General features: G+C 36.5%; 2 pseudogenes; both read left to right on the top strand.

Annotated features, from left to right (window-relative positions):
- Nucleotides 1–4409: 4409 nt before the first annotated feature.
- On the top strand, nt 4410–4552 carry LOC145286675 (U2 spliceosomal RNA; annotated as a pseudogene).
- Nucleotides 4553–5747: 1195 nt separating this feature from the next.
- LOC145286665 (U2 spliceosomal RNA) lies at nt 5748–5874 on the top strand (annotated as a pseudogene).
- Nucleotides 5875–19812: the final 13938 nt, after the last annotated feature.

Genomic DNA, 19812 nt, shown 5'->3' with positions numbered 1-19812 from the left:
GGCAGACATTTCATACTTGAAACCGACCATAAACCATTAGTCACAATCTACGGATCAAAGAAAGGATTGCCTGTATACACCGCAAATAGATTGCTGCGCTGGGATACGATCCTACTAAATTACGATTTCCAGATACAACATCTAGCATCGAAAAAGATTTGCCATGCGGATGGACTTTCAAGACTGATACCACAGAAACATAATTTGGAAGAATCAGTGATTGCAGCAATTCGAACAAACGTCGAAGTGAAAAATATGGTAGCAAACATCATTAAAGAACTACCGGTAACATTGTCGGACATTAAAAGAGAAGCCTATAAAGATGAATGCATAAATGACATACAAGAAAAAAATATAAATGACAAAAAGGTTCAGGAAATGTTTTCCATATGTAACGATGTGTTATTATACAGCGAGAGAGTAGTAATACCTAAAACGTTGCAGGAGAGGATTTTGAGTGACTTCCACACAGGACATCCGGGGATAAACTGGATTAAGTCTCTAATGAGAAGCTACGTATACTGGCGTAACATTGACATCGACATAGCTACAACAATAAATAGATATAAAGGATGCCAGTTAGCGGCAAAATCCCCACCTATAGTACACAAACCTTGGCCGAAAACCGACCACCCATGGTCGAGAATCCACATGGACTTCGCTGGTCCAGTAGGAGAAAATTACTACTTAATTGTAGTAGATAGTTACACAAAATGGCCTGAGGTAATGCGTTGCAGGAATCCAACAACGAACAACTCAATAGGATTCCTACACGAGTTATTCGCACGATTTGGTGTACCAGACACATTGGTCACTGACAATGGAACTCAATTCACATCCACAGACTTTAAGAATTTTGTGACACGTTCAAAGTAAAGCATATCAATACTCCTCTGTACCATCCAAGATCGAACGGCCTCGCGGAGAGGTTCGTGGACACGTTAAAACGAGCGTTGTAAAAATCCATTGGGATACCAACAGAAAAAGCTTTGCAACAATTTTTGCAAATATATAGGATAACAGCTCATCCTAATACACCGTCAAACATATCACCAGCTGATTTAATGTTTGCCAGATAGGTGAAATCGACGTTTGATAAACTATTGCTAAGACAGGCAATTGTCCGAAACACTACACACATGATAAAAAAGAAATATTACTCGGGATATCGAGTATATTTCAAGTGCTACAGGAATAACACCTCTTACTGGGAATGTGGAGTAGTAGATAAACGCATTGGTGATTGTACATACATGATTAAAGGTCCACAAAATATACATAAAAGGCACCTGAACCAAATAAAAAAACGTTACATTCAAGATGGTGATTATACAACAGTAGTCGAAGAGGAGGAAACCATGGACATCATATACGAATCCTTTAATTTGGAACCGCCTCGATATACACCTGAGCCCCGAAGATCAGGCAGAAAAAGAAAGTTTAATGAACCATTAATGTTAAATCCCAAGAGAAAAAGATATTGCAATCTGTGTGACTTCAAATCTTGGGAGGAGGGTGTTGTGGTGGCACCCATTCATTTACATATGTGGATAATATTACACATAAATAGCAAAACTCGGTTAGTCTGAGTGTGTGTTAACCAGAAGCCGTCGAAGACCGAGCCGAGAGCAGATATGTTCTCCAGCCAAGACTCTCTTACCTGACAACCATTATGTAAATATACTGTAAATATACATTTCCTAATACACTTCTTATTGATCTACCTTTGTTTTGTTGAGTCTTCATTTGTATTGCCGTATACGTTATTTGCAAACATAACACTAACTATAAACAATAACTAGCACACCGCTATTTAATAAATCGATTTTCCTTAATGTAATATGCAAATGACGTCATCTCTCAATCGTCTATTTTATACGAATCATACTATATATTGGAATGAATGAAGCATTAAAGTAATGGGCCTTTTGTATATATTAATCAAATTGTAAACAAACAAACCAAAAAACAGACAGGAATACGAATTTTTATATATAGATATATATAATCATACTAGCAGGACCCGCAGTCCGTTGTTGACCGGTGGAAGCACGACACCCCCTCGTAAAAAAATAAACTACGGTTGATTTTAATGACCACTACCGTCGCTGGACAATTGCGGACACTGGCGACCGATTAGTGCTGCGTGGGGCGATAACATGCAGATACTGTTTGATTCTCAAAAAAGGCAATTAAGGGAATGCGTAAGGGAGTACTAAAATTACGAAAAATGATCCATAATAATAGAAAGTAAGAACAGAAGTTTTCGAAGTTAGATATTCTCACTGTATATCAATTTTTTAGAGTGACCGAAATCAGTGGTGGCAGTCCTTGTTGTTTCCATTTTGTTGTTCAAGTCTTCCTCTTCTTTTTAACTCTTTCACCAACAGTAGTAAATTAAATTCCAGTTTTATATCGTTTTTAACGTGTAAAACAAAACAATTACGACTTTTTCACTTAGTAATGTCAATTGTTAAGAATGACTTTAGGAATAAACACTCACAACCTCACCATATCAAGAACGGCTTTCGGAATAGACATCACTAACTTCCCTGTGTTAAGAATGACTCTCGGAAGAGACATCCCTAACTTCCTCATGTTAAGAACGGCTTTCGGATTAGACACGCCATTTTTTGTGGGAGCTGAAAAAATATTTGCCCGAATTTAACCGTGATATTCGTTGTCAGTATACTCACCATATGCATAAAAACAAAAAATTGGGGGTCGCAGAGTCGGTATAGTTGTTTATCGTGCGTGCGGCAGTCAGTTATTTACAGTGCATAATACAGGTCTTTATATCTCGAAAACTACTTGTCTCTGCAAAATCTAAGGGAAATTCTTTTAATCAGCATAGTTGAAAACCTCTAAATATCGTCATTTTTAAGAAAATTGTAGAGGTAAACCTAATGTAAAATAAAAAGAGCAAAATAAAAACAAAGTTAACGTGTGTGCAATCTCGACCATTAGTCCGGAAACGAAAATTAAATAAAATACTCTACAGAAAGTAAAAATGGTAAAAACACAAGTATATAAGAAACAAGTGTTTCTGGAGCCAATGAAGGAGAAGGAAAACTCCGAAGTAAAAACTGATGTTTACTGTATGTTCTGTCCTATGAAAGTTAGAATAGAGTGACATCCATGAACAAAGATAAAATAAATAAAGATATAATAAAAAGAAAAGAAAGTATTTATTTTATGTTAAGTTTGGTTGATATCGGGTAATGTGTTACATTAGTCAAGGGAAATTTTGTGTATGTGTGTGCGCGTCCATGCGCGCGTGTGTGTGCGCTTCAACGTCTTTTTTTCTGATTTTCTTTCACATGGCGGTTACTATTTATCAAGGCTCGGAAGCCACTCGGGGATAAGGGTTATTGCATGCACAGTAATCAATGGGATAGTATCGTAGTAATCGTTAGTATTGGAGATTTGATAAAGTGTCTTACTAAAAGGGGCGGTTCATCAGTTTATGTTGGACTTGAAGGCATCCAAGTTGTAGTCAGGTGGGAAGCAGGCAGACGGAACAGAGTTCCACAGGCGTGCAGTTCTAAGAAAAAGCATTGCTCATGGAATCTGCGTTTTAATTTAGGAACAGATAAAGAATGGGGGAAATTAATGACAGTGGTTTCAGCTAGACGGGTGTTTGTCTTGAAAGATTGGCGAGGTGACCAGAGATGTGAGCTCAGACGAGCACTTGCTATAGAAATAACGATAAAACAAAGACAGGCTCGCAACGTCTCTTCTGTGAGAGAGAGGTTGCAGGGATGAGAAAAGGGCACCCCCAACTAAGCCACGAAGTCTATTTTGTACTCTGTCAAGGCAGGATAGGCTGTTTTTAGCAGCTCCTGCCCAGATGTGGAAGCAGTACTCCATTCTTGTGTATGGCTCAGGATATACATATGCATACACATGCATGTTCATGAATATGTTTTATATTTTGTTAGTTTACGTGTTATTATTAAGTTTTGTCCAATTCAGGAATTAATTTTCTTCTATTTATTTCCTTGTGTAAATAAGTAAAAGTAATTATCGGTTTGAAAAATTGACATTATTCTGAAGTTATTTCTACTGCATGCATGCACGTGTTGCAGAACATACAAGAGTCTGTTTTCTGCGATATATAAAATATTTTTATGTAAGGCCATTCTATTGCTGAGGTTTTTGGTGGGGTCTATATAAGATTTGTTGCGGAGTGTGCATTTTACTATATACATTTCCGAAGCTGCAGTCTATGTCTAATATATTTTAAATGTAAGGTTCTCGTTTTCAGTCGCGTGCAAGCAACTCTGTAAGACACTCCGTCGGACCGTGGGTCGGTCGGTCGGTCTGTCGGTCGGTCAGTCTGTCCATAACACTTTTGTGCTTGGCCTTTTTGGTTAAGATCAAAGGTTTCTTGTTAATAGATGCTGTTCTTAGTTTTCTTGGCCTTTTGGCCAAGATCAAAGTGTAGTATCTGTTCCGGCAGATACTGCACTTAAGATAATTTGTACCAGTCAATGGAGGGGAAACCCTCTATACTGGGACAATTATTTTTGGTAACCAGAGTGACCCCTTTTAGGGGAGCTGGTTTTTACCTCACATTAAAAACGGCCTTGTGCCTAATTTGCTCAGTGGGGGAGCAAATAAATACCATCTGTTCCGGCAGATACTGCACTTAAGATAATTTGTACCAGTCAATGGAGGGGAAACCCTCTATACTGGGACAATTATTATTTTTGGTAACCAGAGTGACCCCTTTTAGGGGAGCTGGTTTTTACCTCACATTAAAAACGGCCTTGTGCCTAATTTGCTCAGTGGGGGAGCAAATAAATACCATCTGTTCTGGCAGATACTGCAAGCTATGACTAGCAAAGACCAGATGTGGGGGCAACCCCACATGCCTGACCATTAACCAGCTCCCATTTCCCACCTCTCAGGAGCTGGTCCCCTTTTTCCCTTCCCCCTCCCTTCACTCCTCACATTAAAAATCGGCCTTGTGCCTAATTTGCTCGGTGGGGGAGCAAATAAATACCATCTGTTCCGGCAGATACTGCAAGCAAAGACCCTATGTGGGGAGAAACCCCACAGATAAGACCTTGGTCAATGTAGGGGCAACCCTTCATACCAATTGTCACTATCCAGCTCCCCTACTCCCCGGGGAGTTGGTCCCCATTTCCCCTTCACTCCTCACATAAAAAATCGGGCTTGTGCCTAATTTGCTTGGTGGGGGAGCAAATAAATACCATCTGTTCCGGCAGATACTGCAAGCAAAGACCATATGTGGGGGCAACCTCACATATAAGACCTTGGTCAATGTAGGGGAAACCCTTCATACCAATTGTCACTATCCAGCTACCCTACTCCCCGGGGAGCTTGTCCCCATTACCCCTTAACTCCTCACATTAAAAATCGACCATGTGCCTAATTTGCTTGGTGGAGGAGCAAATAAATACTCTTTTCTTGGCCTTTTGGCCAAGATCAAAGTATAATATCTGCTCCGGCAGATACTGCAAGTAAAGACCATATGTTGGAGCAACCCCCCCCCCCATATAAGACCTTAAAAATCGGCCTTGTGCCTAATTTGCTCGGTGGGGAAGCAAATAAATACCAACCCCACATATAAGACCTTATCCAATGCAGGGGCAGCCATTCATACCAATTGTCACTATCCAGCTCCCCTACTACCCGGGGTGTTTGTCCCACTTTCCCCTAACTCCTCACATTAAAAATCGGTCTTGTGCCTAATTTGCTCGGTGGGGGAGCAAATAAATACCCTTTTCTTGGCCTTTTGGCTAAGATCAAAGTGTAGTATCTGATCTTACTACACTCTGTACTTATTGTGATATAAAGTGGGGGATCACTTTTCTGTATTAATTTAATGTAAAATGATCACCCACTTTACAACCAGTCAGTCTCAGAGCCATTCAAGTTATTATCCAGTTCATTCAAGTTGTTTTTGAAAGATTCCAGTTATTTTTAAGCATTCAAGTCACTCTTAAAGTCATTCAATTCATTCTTAAGTTCATTAAAGTCATTCTAAATCATTTACTTTTTATTTATTTAAGTCATTTCAGCCCATTTTTCGGTCATTTTAGTTTATCTTTAAGAATTTCATGTCAATCCTACATTCACGCATTCATTCATTACACGAAAGCACGCGACTAATGACTGTCGGCCTTGTTTATATGCGTACCTGTATCCGTCTATTATTATGCTACAAACTCCACATAGTTGCTTTATGCATTTTGTAACCCGCTTGTGCTGTGCATTGATTGAGTTTGTATGAGGTTAGAACGCGTTTTAAGTTTTGGTGTTGGCGTTTGTTTGTTTTTTTTGTGTGTTTACTATGTTTCTTAGACTGCCGTTTGGTTGAGTAAGACACAATTTTATTATCACCTCCTGAAACAGTTCTCGGTACTTTGTATTGTGTGTATAGACGCAAGCTAGGATATTTTTTGTTCCATTTTTGTATTCGTTGATGGCGAGAACCGGTGTGTCTGCTCGGGAATCCACACAAGTGATTTGTTTATAGTGGTGAAAACTTTGTCCAGAAGCGACCAAACTTTTTGCTACAACTGCTGATCTGTGTCGGTGTAATGAATTCAATAGGATAAAGCATACAGGAGACCTCAGGTTTTACTTCGGAGAGTCCATTCTCTTTGATGCATGTCTTAACGAAAACTGGGGGTGCATCTCTTCCAGTGAATAAACGAGCCTTCATATACCAACCTGAACATTTCTACATCTCGACGCGATACATACAGCGCCATCTGGTACTGGCGAGGCTCATCTTTACTTAACTTCTCTTGTCTGGCAATAACCGGTGTGTCCACGTGATTATACCGTATATGTTATATATATATATATATATATATATATATATATATATATATATATATATATATATATATAGTAAGTTATAAAATGTATATGGCGATTAAGCTACACTTAATATTCCGCGTTTCATCAACTCTAGGACTCTTCATTTTATAACTTACTAACTAGCTCTACCTATGCATTGAGCACTTTTGAAGTAAATACTTAAAGTTTACGCATAAATCTATACTTTCGTATATTAATTTTATGTGAGTAAATTAAGTAGTTATATATATATATATATATATTATATATATATATATATTTATAGATAGATAGATAAATAGATAGATATACACGGCATAATCACGTTGAAACACGGGTCACCGTTATATATATATATATATATATATATATATATATATATATATATATATATATATATATACTTAATTTACTCACATAAAATTAATATACGAAAGTATAGATTTATGTGTAAACTTTAAGTATGTACTTCAAAAGTGCTCAATACGTAGGTAGAGCTAGTTAGTAATTTATAAAATATATATCGCCATATATATTTTATATATATATATATATATATATATATATATATATATATATATATATATATATGTTCAATCCAGGAGAGCGATGTGTAGTATCTGTTCCGTTATCAATAAAGGGGTAATCCATGGTAGTATTTTATCTTTATACATAATCCTGTATTATATGTCCATTTACCATGATTCCATTTTTTAAGGCATCGCCAACTTATTTCATAGCATTTTCTCAGAAATTTCCCCATTTTCATTTTTTGAGGGGGTGGGCGGGGTAGTCTAGTATTTGGTCTATGATTATGATTAATTATGGGAGATTAGCTTCTCATTTTTAGCCGGTGGTTTTACATAGTAACAATGTAATTCAAACGATAAAACTATTTATTTACTAGTGTTTGTACAGCGTTATTATATTTACTAAACATGATTCAATTATCAAATTGTTTATGCAGATTAACAGATTATCAGTATTATCTGAATTATCTGGAGTCCTATTCCAATCTTAATGCTATGTTTTCTTTGTTTAATGAGTCGACATTTATCGAAGCGAAAAGTAACTTGGGAATGAATATCGGCCTTGTTTATATGTTTATATTATTAACTAGCGGGCCTTGTGGAAATTCCACAGGGGGCTGATTCATATGTTATATATTGATGTTGGCAGTCTGTAGATGTTCATCGTAAATGGAGACTCTCTGATAGTATTGTAGCTATTTTGTTAAAACTACAAAAGTATTTATACAAGCTAGCAGGGACGCCCGGCGTAGCCAGGTCGTAAAATACACTCAAATATGATATTTTAATTCTTGCAGATTTCGTATATATTATTATGTTCTATCGATTTTCATATATAATACAGTTGCGATTTCAAAAATAAAAAATATATCTATACGACTTGGGTCCATCAGCTTGAATCGAAACTGTATCCCAAACTCACACACACACACACACACACACACATACATATATATATATATATATATATATATATATATATATATATAGTTCCTTCAGCTATAATCGAAACCGAAACCAAAACATATGAAGAATTATTGATACATATATAAAAAAAATAGATTATTAAGGTGACATCAGCTAAAATCGAAGCCGAAACCTAGACTTATGAAGAATTGTTGATAAAATTATTATTTTTTAAATAGATTATTGGAATGCCATTAGCTATAATCGAAACCGAAATTAAAATTTATGAGGAATTCTTGGTAAAATTATTTATAAAAAAAAATAGATGACTTAAGTGCCATCAGCTATAATCGACACCGAAACCAAAATTATGATGAGGCAGACTGGCCGTTGATGGTGCAGAATATTAGTAAATAAATTACTAAAGTTTGATTACCCTTAAAGAATTAGGAGAAATATTTGTTGACATTGATCTTGAACTCATTTTGCGATTGTTTTCTTTGTTAAGACTCAGCTTTAATATTTCAATCGTAGGCGTGTCCCTTTTTTAGATTCTAGCGCATGGCTCTATTCTTGAACAGAAATCGACTCAAACTTCTTGGTATTTTTTTTTCACATCTAAATATTTTTTTTAAAGTTAATATATTAGATCCATTGATCGTTCTGTTTCTCGTAACGTCGGTTCTCTGCATCGTTCTACAAACGCTGTCACACCCGAGACAATTCTCTATTTTTACGGACCTACTACCAAACCATATATGAAGAACTGTTGACATATTTGGATTGGTGCCTCTGCTCTACCCGAGAGTTCTTGATCAAGTGCAAGAACGTATCTGTAATTGATTGGACCCATTCTTTCTTTTTCTTTGCAACCTTTGACTCACTTAATGTTTCTAATCGCATTCTTTTTTTTATAAATACTATTATAGCGTCTCCAGAATTGTCTAATCTATTACCTGCTTCCTTTGTTTCAGCTAATTTAACACGTTGGTCTAGTGGTCTCTATCAATTCATTGTAGTACAGTTTCGTATTCCAGTAGATTCTTTCTAAGAACTGTGATCTCATAGAACTCTTTATGCTTGCTGTTTTCACCTACTTATGGCATTTGTATTTGCAGGACTCAATATTTGTATTATTGATATCCGGAAACCGTAATTTTGTCATGATTTTATTAGACGAGTAATTGCAAATCAAGACTGATTTATAGAGTGTGGAACGATAAAATTGTCGCACTAGAAAAGACGACATGATTCCATTTCCATTCAATACAAACGGTTTTCTGTTTTCTGTTGCATACCATCTACTAGTTGGCCAGTTGTGTACAAATCCCAAGAACAATTGCAACCTTCTATCATGTATGAAAGTGTCACAATGTTCAATAAGTGAGATCAGAGATGCGCCGCTGTACAACATGCTCCCTACCGATCAGATTTATGACAACAGGACCATTGTCAGCGCCCTCAAAATGCATCGCTAACCACCATGAATAATAGGGGCGTGGCCAGAGTGATGAAAACAAAGTTTCCAGCTACGGTTATGGTCTTCGATGTGGTTTTAAGTGAGGGCCGCATCATGCCTCCTGACATCTTCGAAGTCGATTTTAAAGTCAACACCAAAGTGTGTCTGGATGTGATGAAGAGTGTGGTGATCCCTTGGCGCAATCGGGTGGCCATTGGCAGACCCTGGGTGGGGCAGCAGAACTCGGCGCGTGTTCACAAGTTCAAAAATTCCCAGGCTTGCTACGACACGACTTTTTTTTTACACAGGCATCACCACATTATCAAGGCCAAGAGGCCACTCAAGGATAAGGATTAAAGAGTGTACAGTAGAAATCCGACAATATAGTAATCGATTCGGTAAATTTGTTAATTTATACGGAACGGCTCATCAAGAACTTGCTTACGTTAGACTTGGAGACAACCATATTGTAGTCAGCCAAAACTTTGTATCATTTACTTACTGGAACATCTCTTCCCCCGACCTGAACCCGATTGACAACTTTGTTTGGCCATTTGTCGAGAACATCCCCAACATGACCTCCCACAACATCAAAACCAGCCTTATCGCTGCCATCCACCGAGTATTCGCCGAGCCTCCGTCGGCGCTTGTGGAAAAAGCATGCTCTCAATTCCGGACCCCTATCGAGACGGTGATTGAGGTTGAAGGCAAGTATATCGAATAAATGTCAGCTCTACTACATAATCAAGTTACTTGAATTATTTTTTCAATAAGAGTTTTAAAATAAAGCTTTAGTATTGTTTTCTTTAGGGCGACACTTTTATCCTTAAACCCTGTATTGTAATGAATAAACGCACTCTGTAATAAGAAGTGATTCTAATAGAATTTATTCAATATGTTTCACAGTGTGATGGGTTTAAGAATGAGTAGTTATTACTGTGTGGGTTATGAACTCTAACACGCACACTGAAATTAGTAATCAAAAAGTAAAAATGTAATCAAATTAATTTTTTTTTATTCATATTTACCTCAAAGCAAATTTTCCCTGCGATATAAGCGGTTACTGTGACTTTGGGAATCATACTTACAGAAGCATTGTAAGTCGGGAGGGAATTGAGTAGCGAAATGTCTGTTTATACTACATTTAAACTTTTGAATATTAGTACAATCAGGAAAGAAATAAATAGGGAGGTAATTTCAAAGTGAAGTTTAAGGGAAGGCTTTCCGGCATACGGTGACCTCTATAATGAAAGGGCGGGGTTTTACTCCTTATTCTGTCAGTTCAGGGTACATATGTCGAGGGTGCATTAGTGCTATGAGCTTATCGAAGCGCATTGTAGAAGAATAACAATGAGACTAGAGTTTGACTAACTACGCAGGACATGTTAGACTGCGGACTCTTATTAGAACCATGTCTAACAGGGAGAGATACGTGGTTCGTGCACCAGTCCAGATGTGGCAAAAATACTCCATGCATTAGCGAGTGGTGACCTTGTAGACATATATGATATATATTTCTCTGTCATAGCTGAAAGTGATGGCCATCATAGCCATTCTAGAAGATAAGTGAGTACTGAACTGAATCCATGAGAAACACAACTATCTTTTATTTTATTATTTTATACAAGCAAATCTACTCGACATTGCCCGGTATTAATAATACTAATAATACAATATCAGATTTTGTTGTTAGTATATATTCATCCTAGAGTGCTCGATTTCCTAGATAGAGCAGGTATGTTAAAAGGAGCAACACCGTGCACATTGTATATAGTATACAACCCGTAGACATGGTCCTAGATAGTATCCCCTTACGTCGGTAAACAAGAGTAAATAAAATGCGAGAAATTGACCTACCTACATTTTTTTTTATTCGTGTAGATATAAAACATCATGTGTATAATGTGGCATCATCTTGTGCAATAATAACGATGATGTTCACGCAAATCTTCTTGGTGCGTGACAAGATCAATGACAATGAATAAATGTAATCCATTACACATTTTTATTACAGTTTTTTTTATTGGTCTTATTTTATTTTATTGTTCTTTATATGAATAAATTGAATCTAGGGCGTGTGATTCGTGTAATCTGAATTACTGTGTTATTCATTTAGTTGCGAGTCTATCTTTGCTCTGTCGATATTTTCATGAAAGGTGCTCGACTGAGCTTCGATTTATGGTCGCCCTCTATAAAACATTTACAACACTGGACTAGTTACGACTACCGGCAATAATTCCCCCAAATTCTCTATCTGTGCCTAAAAGTAAACAAAACTCCAACGAACAAAATTTCTTTTCTAGGATTAGCCACGTGTGGAACTCAATATTTTCCCGTGTATATCCGCGCTTGTTTCCCCGAAGAAGACGTTATATCGCCTGTGCGACTTATACTATACCTCCCTCGAGATCACGACTGCACATTCAGTCAAATCAAGTAAGAAAAAAATGAAATCAAGGAAAAACATTTATTTACATTCTTTACTTTTCGCTCAGCCCATTCAAGTAACTGCTCGGTGGCTAAAGTAGTTGCCGATTTTCATTGCAATAGTGTTTCTCAACCTTCAATTTAAAGTAATTATTTTTCTCCACAGAACTATAAGGTTCCGAGCGAATTTTTCTAGAAATAATGATAAATATGGACCTTTCATAAAAGATATCAATAAAGTCGTTCTTATGAGCATTGCACCATGAAATAAGTCACGTGATATACCCTAGTAACCTGACTAGCAGCAAAATTCCACCCTTCACTGCAGAAGTCCCTAGACAATCACCATCAAAAATTTCCCTTACTCATATCTGTGTCTAGATCTAAACGCAAATTCTATGAGCAAAGTTTATTTCCCAGAACTGTCCCTGTATAACTGTTTCGCTGACAAGTTCAATGCAAGTAAGTTATTTTTTGGCCGTCCTTTTGAATAGCCAGATTCTATCCAATTTCCACAACTAACGATTTATACACTGTTGTCTCAGCGACTTCTAGTTTGTTCTTATCGTCTTATGGCCTCCTTGATTAGCATTGAGTTCCTCGTACAGAAAAGTCGGAAATTTTCTACCCAAAGCACTTGACTTTGGAATTGCATTCCTGCTCCCCATTTCCCCAACTGTATCAACATGCAGATGTTTCAATTTAATAAAACAAACACCCATATGGCATCAAGACAGTATTCAGGAGTGATTCAACTCTCCGGAAACAGCTTGTGAGAGTCAAGCCCCCCCCCCACAAAAAAAAATCATGACTAAGAACTGTGTATATGAAAATCAAAAATAGAAAAAAATCAATTGTAAAAGTGATATTCTTCTGAAGGTTGAAGGTTCAATCCTCAATGTGGGCGACCAAAAAATACAGTTGCGAAATACTTAGGGTCTCTATCCAGTCATAGCTAGCAGAACGAGAGCATGTTACCCTCGTGAAGTAAATAAACGGTTCCGCTCGAAATTCTCTCCAAATTCTCGACTTCGACAGAGACATTCCAGAGTTTGACAAGAGACACTTGAAGAAAGTCGGGGGTTACATCGATCGAAACGTTGTGAAAATCACATTCAAGATGAGAACAGTAGTCTGATGAATCTAAATAATACGGACATCGTGTTGTCCAACTCTTAATCTAGGGCGTCCCCAATAAATCTGGTCCCTATCACAGTAGACCCTTACGATTCATTAACAAAATGCTTTGTTTGGGATGAAATGAAGTTAGCAAAAAAAAAAAAAGAAATAAAGAAAGTGCCTTTAGACCAAGTTATCTGCTTAAGAACTGATTAACCTAGAGCGTCGTAAACAATATAATAACAGTGAAAAAAAAGAGGAACTCCACGGAAATTACGCGGTGAAAAATATCATGGAAGCGATGTCCTCTTCTCTTCCTTACAACCTATTTCCCACAGAAGAGACGTTGCGAATCTATTTCTGGTCGAACGTTATTCCCATCCTTATTTTCATGGCAAGTGCTCGACTGAGCTTCAATCTATCCCCCCCCCTCGCCAAACTTCCACAAGAAACACTAGTCTAGCTGAAAACACTATCAATAATTCCCCCCACTCTTTACCTGTGCCTAAACCTAAACGTAGATTCCATGAACAAAGCTTCTTTCCTAGAACCGCACGCCTGTGGAAGTGTCTTCCGTTTTCCCGCTTTCCAGCTGACTACAATATGGTTGTCTTCAAGTCCAATGTTAACAAGTTCTTGATAAGCCGTTCCCCTTCAGTTAACAAATTTACTGAATTTCCATTACTGACAATTACTATATTGTCCGATTGACCACTGTGCACTCTTTAACCCTTATCCTCGAGTGGCCCCTGGGGCTTGATAAGTGGTGATGCTTATGTAAAAAAAGGTGCCCAACTAAGATTTAATACATCGCCACATGTAAAACGTTTGCAACAAGGCGGTTTTCTAGCTGACTATAACAAAGTCGTTTTCAAGTCCAATGTAAACAAGTTCTTGTTGAGCTGTATTTTAAATAATAAAATTCTACCTAATTTCAACCATTACCGATCATCAGGCGTTATTTCCCCGGCTATCTTACTCTTATCCTCGAGTGGCTTTTTAAGTATTGATAAAAATGTTAAACATTTTTGTAGGGCTCGTAATACTTCTGAACAAGCCTGTACATTAAAATAGATTTCGATTTTAAGCTTCTGCCAAAAATAAATTAATTACTTAATGTTAATATTTTTCCAGACTTAAACAAATGGAGGAAGAAATATTTAATGCGGTATTTAATGCGAGAAATTCATTTTATTTTGTTTGTTTAATTGTCTCCCTTTTAACCGCTTCTTTTATTAGATTTCTTACATTTTTAGAAAAGCAGTTGAGAACTATTTACACTTGCAGATTTTTAAGATCATTTAATGACAAAAAGTAAAATCGGTTTTACAGTTTGCTAAATTTTCGCTTATTTTCCAAACAACGAAATCGTTCCCACGCATTTTGAATATAAAAATAAATTCATAATAAAGATAATAATAAATTAATGTTTGTCGTAATGTAAGCGGAAAAGCTACAACGATTAAAATTAAGTCTTAGAAAAGCACTGAAGGAGATGCTTCCTCGTCATGTTTTTTTTTTTTTTCATTTCTGGATTTTTTTTTTTTTTCTATAAAATTGTCTCCTCACGACAGTAGTGTTAGACACAAGGTCGTTTTTTTATGTAGGGAAAATCAAGTTCTCCACAAGAGAGTACTCCAGATTATGAAAAATATGAAAAATTGCCTCAGTCTAGAAGTATTTCTCCTCCACTTACTGAGAACAGAAAGGGTCCTGGATATGACCTTAAACTATATCCGAGTGTGAGGCCCCAGCTTACGAGCTTTGGCGAGTGTGAAGCCACCCTTAAATTGCCATTGCTTCCAGGTCCACTCTGAACCGGAGTGGTAGTACCTGTTAGGGTTCCAACTATGGGTTAAATAGAAACCGACTTGAAAAAAATATCTTCTGTTAAAAAGTTGTTCTTCAAAATCACTGGATTCGGCATTAAATAACCTGAAAAGGGTTGATGTGCCGTAAAACAAAAACAACCAACAACAACCATGAGAACAGAAAGCATGAAGCAAAATATCAGAACAGATTCTACACATTCTGCCTTAGTTAATCGTTCTTTTTTTTTAATTTCTTAACGGATCTTGTCTATAAATAACGCAGTGGATGCACATATAGATATATGAAATATAGTAAATCATATTGTAGACACGTTTTACCGGAAGTGAGGGTCAGCTGATCGGATCTGCGGGGTCACGTCATCAGGTTAGCTGGAATCAGTGAGTTGGGTGTTGGACATAAAGAAGAGCGGACGGTGCAACAAGTCATCCCCTCTCCTTCACCGAGAGGGAGGACGCTGATGTGTGTGAGAATAAGACCTTAAAGAACCACGCAAGCAAAGAAATTCACTTTCCAGTCTTCTGCGATTAACACCTGGAAGGTGAATAAAAACTATATAAAACCAATCATCGTCTTGGAGTGAATGAATATTCGTCCAAAACAGGTTTCCAGTCTCTCCTACAAGAACAAGATGAATCCCAGGTGGATAAGATCAACGACGCATGAAGTTAAAGTATGTCCAAAATACATGCACCACACCCACACACACACACACACACACCCACACACACACACACACACACACAACTGCATATGAACAATTAGATATGAATATATCACAAATAGACCACAACATTTAGACGATCATACAACGGTGCCCCTTTTATGATACAAACAACACAACACACATATGTGTGTGTTTCTTGACGAACAAGAAAACGCGATGCTTGCTTGGGTGAACGTGAAGCAAATCTTTTCCTAAAAATCTTCCATAAAATTAATATTGATTTGTTTTTGATGTAAAATAAGTCAGAACATAGTGAACCGTCTTATGCATTTTATTACTCAGTTTTTTTTTTATTAATACAAACAAGAGAGGAGTGGGCAATCTCTTACCTAACAATTACACACGCAACTATCCTTACAATGGATATCCATTGTCTCTTGAGTCTGAACCGAGACATCGATCCATCGATTTGTATATATATATATATATATATATATATATATATATATATATATATATAAAAGTGAACGTGTCTGTGTGTGTGTCTGCCTGTGTACATTTCCCTACGCAATAACTCTATCAATTTTTAGTCTACAGACTCGAAATTTGATATACAGGGTACTGAGATTTGGGAAAATCGATGTGATCGGGTTTCGGCCAGAAATTTCGCTGTTAAGAGGTCAAAGTTCAACGATTTGACCTTTGAGAACTCTACCAAGCTCCTCCGACAATTTTGGGTCTACGCACTTGAAATTTTAGATATAAGTACCTCGGATATGGATCGCACTTAATAACTTGATTTGAGCCCAAAACAATAAATTGTAAGGGGTCATAATAGGGGTCAAAGTTAAAACAAAATTGACCTCTGCGGTCTCTTCCAAATTACTCAGGCAATTTCTGGTCTAAATATTTGAAATTTTACATAAAGGGTAGTCAGAGATAGGGCAAGCCTTTTCATCAGTTTGTGTCGAAAATTTTTAGTTACCAATATATAAATGTATGTATCTATGTCTGTTTGCATGTCTGCCTTAAACTTTCAATAGAGGCGACGGATTTTACCAAGTTCAGTATCGTTGTAAAGTTCGACCTTTCATACGACAAATATCGAAAAATTGGCTAAAAGCTTTAATATCTTCCCCTTCAACTAGGCACTTTTCTACAGGGGGGGTCACTTTTTTCGCCGATATTTTTGAAAGTTATCCTCTCCTTTAGATTGACTAGCCTTAATTTTAAAAAATGTCGCTTCCGGTTTGGCGGTGGTCGTAACAGCATAAACGTTAGATTTTACCCCGTTCTTTTCCGCCTTTTCAGTACGGGTTCGAGCCTGCCTTCCTACTACCACTTTTTTTTCGCTCAACATACACATCCAAACACCCGGGCAACGGCGGGCTGAAATGCTAGTATATCTATAAAAGTGAACGTGTCTGTGTGTGTGTGTCTGTGTACATTCCCCTACACAATAACTCTGTCAATTTTTAATCTACAGACTCGAAATTTGATATACAGGGTACTGAGATTTGGGAAAATCTATATGATCGGTTGTCGGCCAGAAATTTGGCGATTAAGGGGTCAAAATTCAACGATTTGACCTTTGAGAACTCTACCAAACTCCTTCGACAATTTTTGGTCTAAACACTTGACATTTTAGATATAGGTTCTTTGGACATGGATCTAACTTAATAACTTGATTTGAACCAAAAACAATAAATGTTAAGAGGTCATAATAGGGGTCAAAATTTAAAAAAATCACCTCTTTTTTTTTGCTCAACATATACCTCCAAATACACGAGAAACGCCGGGCGCCCATGCTAGTATATATATATATATATATATATATATATATATATATATATATATATATATATATATATATATATATATATAGGAATTACAGTTAAGTTTACTAAAATGATCCAAGATGGCAAAACTAAAGTAAATTATAAATATTAAAGAAATAATATTTATAAAGTAATCTCATCCAGATGTAAAGGCTTGATAAAACTAAACAGGAGATAGAGCTTATAATAAGAACAAGTAGTTCATAAAACATGTTAAAGAACACTTTGAAAAAGAGTTAAAACATATTTAATTTTAAAAAGAAAACACTAAATAAGTGGATAGTCCTTAATCCTCGAAGTTTCGAAGAAATACTTTTCTTCTCGTCAGCGGGTAGGATTTAGCAGAAATCGGAGTTTGCTTGCATTCACGTGAAATCACTTTTTTATTCACCCTATTCCCTCTGCTTCACTTTTTGTTATCAAGTAAGATCTATGACTTACCTGTAGTTTCATTTAATACTTTTGCAAGCAAAATCCGATCCCGCATTTTGCTAAATCCAACTCTCTGATTAGAAGGAAAGTATTTCTTCGAAATTCCACGGATTAAGGACTATCCACTTATTTAGTGTTTCACTTTTAAAATTAAATATGTTTTTAACTCTTTAGCAAAGTGTTTTTAACATGTTTTAGTAACTATTTGTTCTTTGCATATATATATTATTCTGTATGTAAATACAGCCATACTTTGCAACGATGTGCAGCCCGTTTCAATCATATTTGATTTATACATACAAGAAAAATTAAAATACAAAAATTAAAAAGCTTTCAGACCTTTTCAAGATAAAAACGTTAGCTTTGCTTCATGTTATCGCATATTTTCTCTCCTTAAAATTTGAAAAGGTCTGGAACCTTTTTAATTCTTGTATTTTAATTTTTCTTTCCTGACGAAATTTAATGATTGAAACGGTCTGCACATCGTAGCAAGATATGACTGTATTTACATAAAGAATAATAAATATATATATATATATATATATATATATATATATATATATGTATATATGTATATATATATATATATATATATATATATATATATATATATATATATTATTTGCTCTCTTTCACTGAGCACTATCAACAACCCTTGTTGAAATTCAATTATTCTTATTTTTTTGATATTTTTCTACCTGGAATGAATGTATATATATATATATATATATATATATATATATATATATATTTTTATATTTTGTGTACAGAAAGTTGTTAGTTGAGACAGGTCATTGGTACCGTCGGTTTCAAGCCCGATAATAAGGCCCGTTTAAGGTATCCTTATCGAGCTCTCTTCAGCCAATATTCGTCTCGACGAATATTGGCTGAAGAGAGCTCGATAAGGATACCTTAAACGGGCCTTATTATCGGGCTTGAAACCGACGGTACCAATGACCTGTCTCAACTAACAACTTTCTGTACACAAAATATAAGTACGCTCTTAAAATTTGGATTTTCCTTTTAATTGAGCACTCTGCTGGAATTCTTTTTCCAAAAAAACTAATCAAATTATATATATATATATATATATATATCATGTCATATATTATGTCAGGTCATGTCATATGCTACTGGTACCATGTAACCCAGTACTACCTGCCTCATGGTCGGGTCACAGGTGACTAAACAGGTTCCCCCACCAGACTTGTTTGGTGAGGAGGGCGGCTAGTCTCCCTGAAGGATTAAAAACAAGACCTTTCAAAGGGCGAATGAACTCTTTTTCTGGGTCAACGGCCAACTAGCACCGTGTATATTTGTGGGTGTGTATATGTGTATTGGGGTGGAGAGGGCTCCCGTAAGCCGTGGTGAAGGCAACCTTTCTAGGAGAAGCAAATCTCTTATTTAATAAACCATAAAGCGGAAGACCATTACCCGCATTAAACTGGTCTGCAGTTTAATTTGTTGCTGGCTATCTTGCTCTTGCTTGTTTCTGGATCTCAACATTTTGAACCGAGAGAGAGACTTAGCTGTCGTACAAAGCTAAGACTCTGTAACATCATATTTGTATAGATACTCCCTCAGGCATTTGGGCTCATGGATTTTAAATGCCTGAAGGAGTAGCACTCGTCTGACAAGACGTTGCAATCATATATATATATATATATGTGTGTGTGTGTGTGTGTGTGTGTGTGTGTGTGTGTGTGTGTGTGTGTGTGTGTGTGTTGGATTCGATAACTAATGGCTACACATATGCAAACATGTTTC

The sequence above is a fragment of the Euprymna scolopes genome, chromosome 10 (genome assembly GCF_053919585.1).
Source record: "Euprymna scolopes isolate OS-2025 chromosome 10, ASM5391958v1, whole genome shotgun sequence".
NCBI lineage: Eukaryota > Metazoa > Mollusca > Cephalopoda > Sepiida > Sepiolidae > Euprymna > Euprymna scolopes.
The sequence above is the reverse complement of the archived record's forward strand: the minus strand, read 5'-3'. Positions and strand labels throughout refer to the sequence as shown.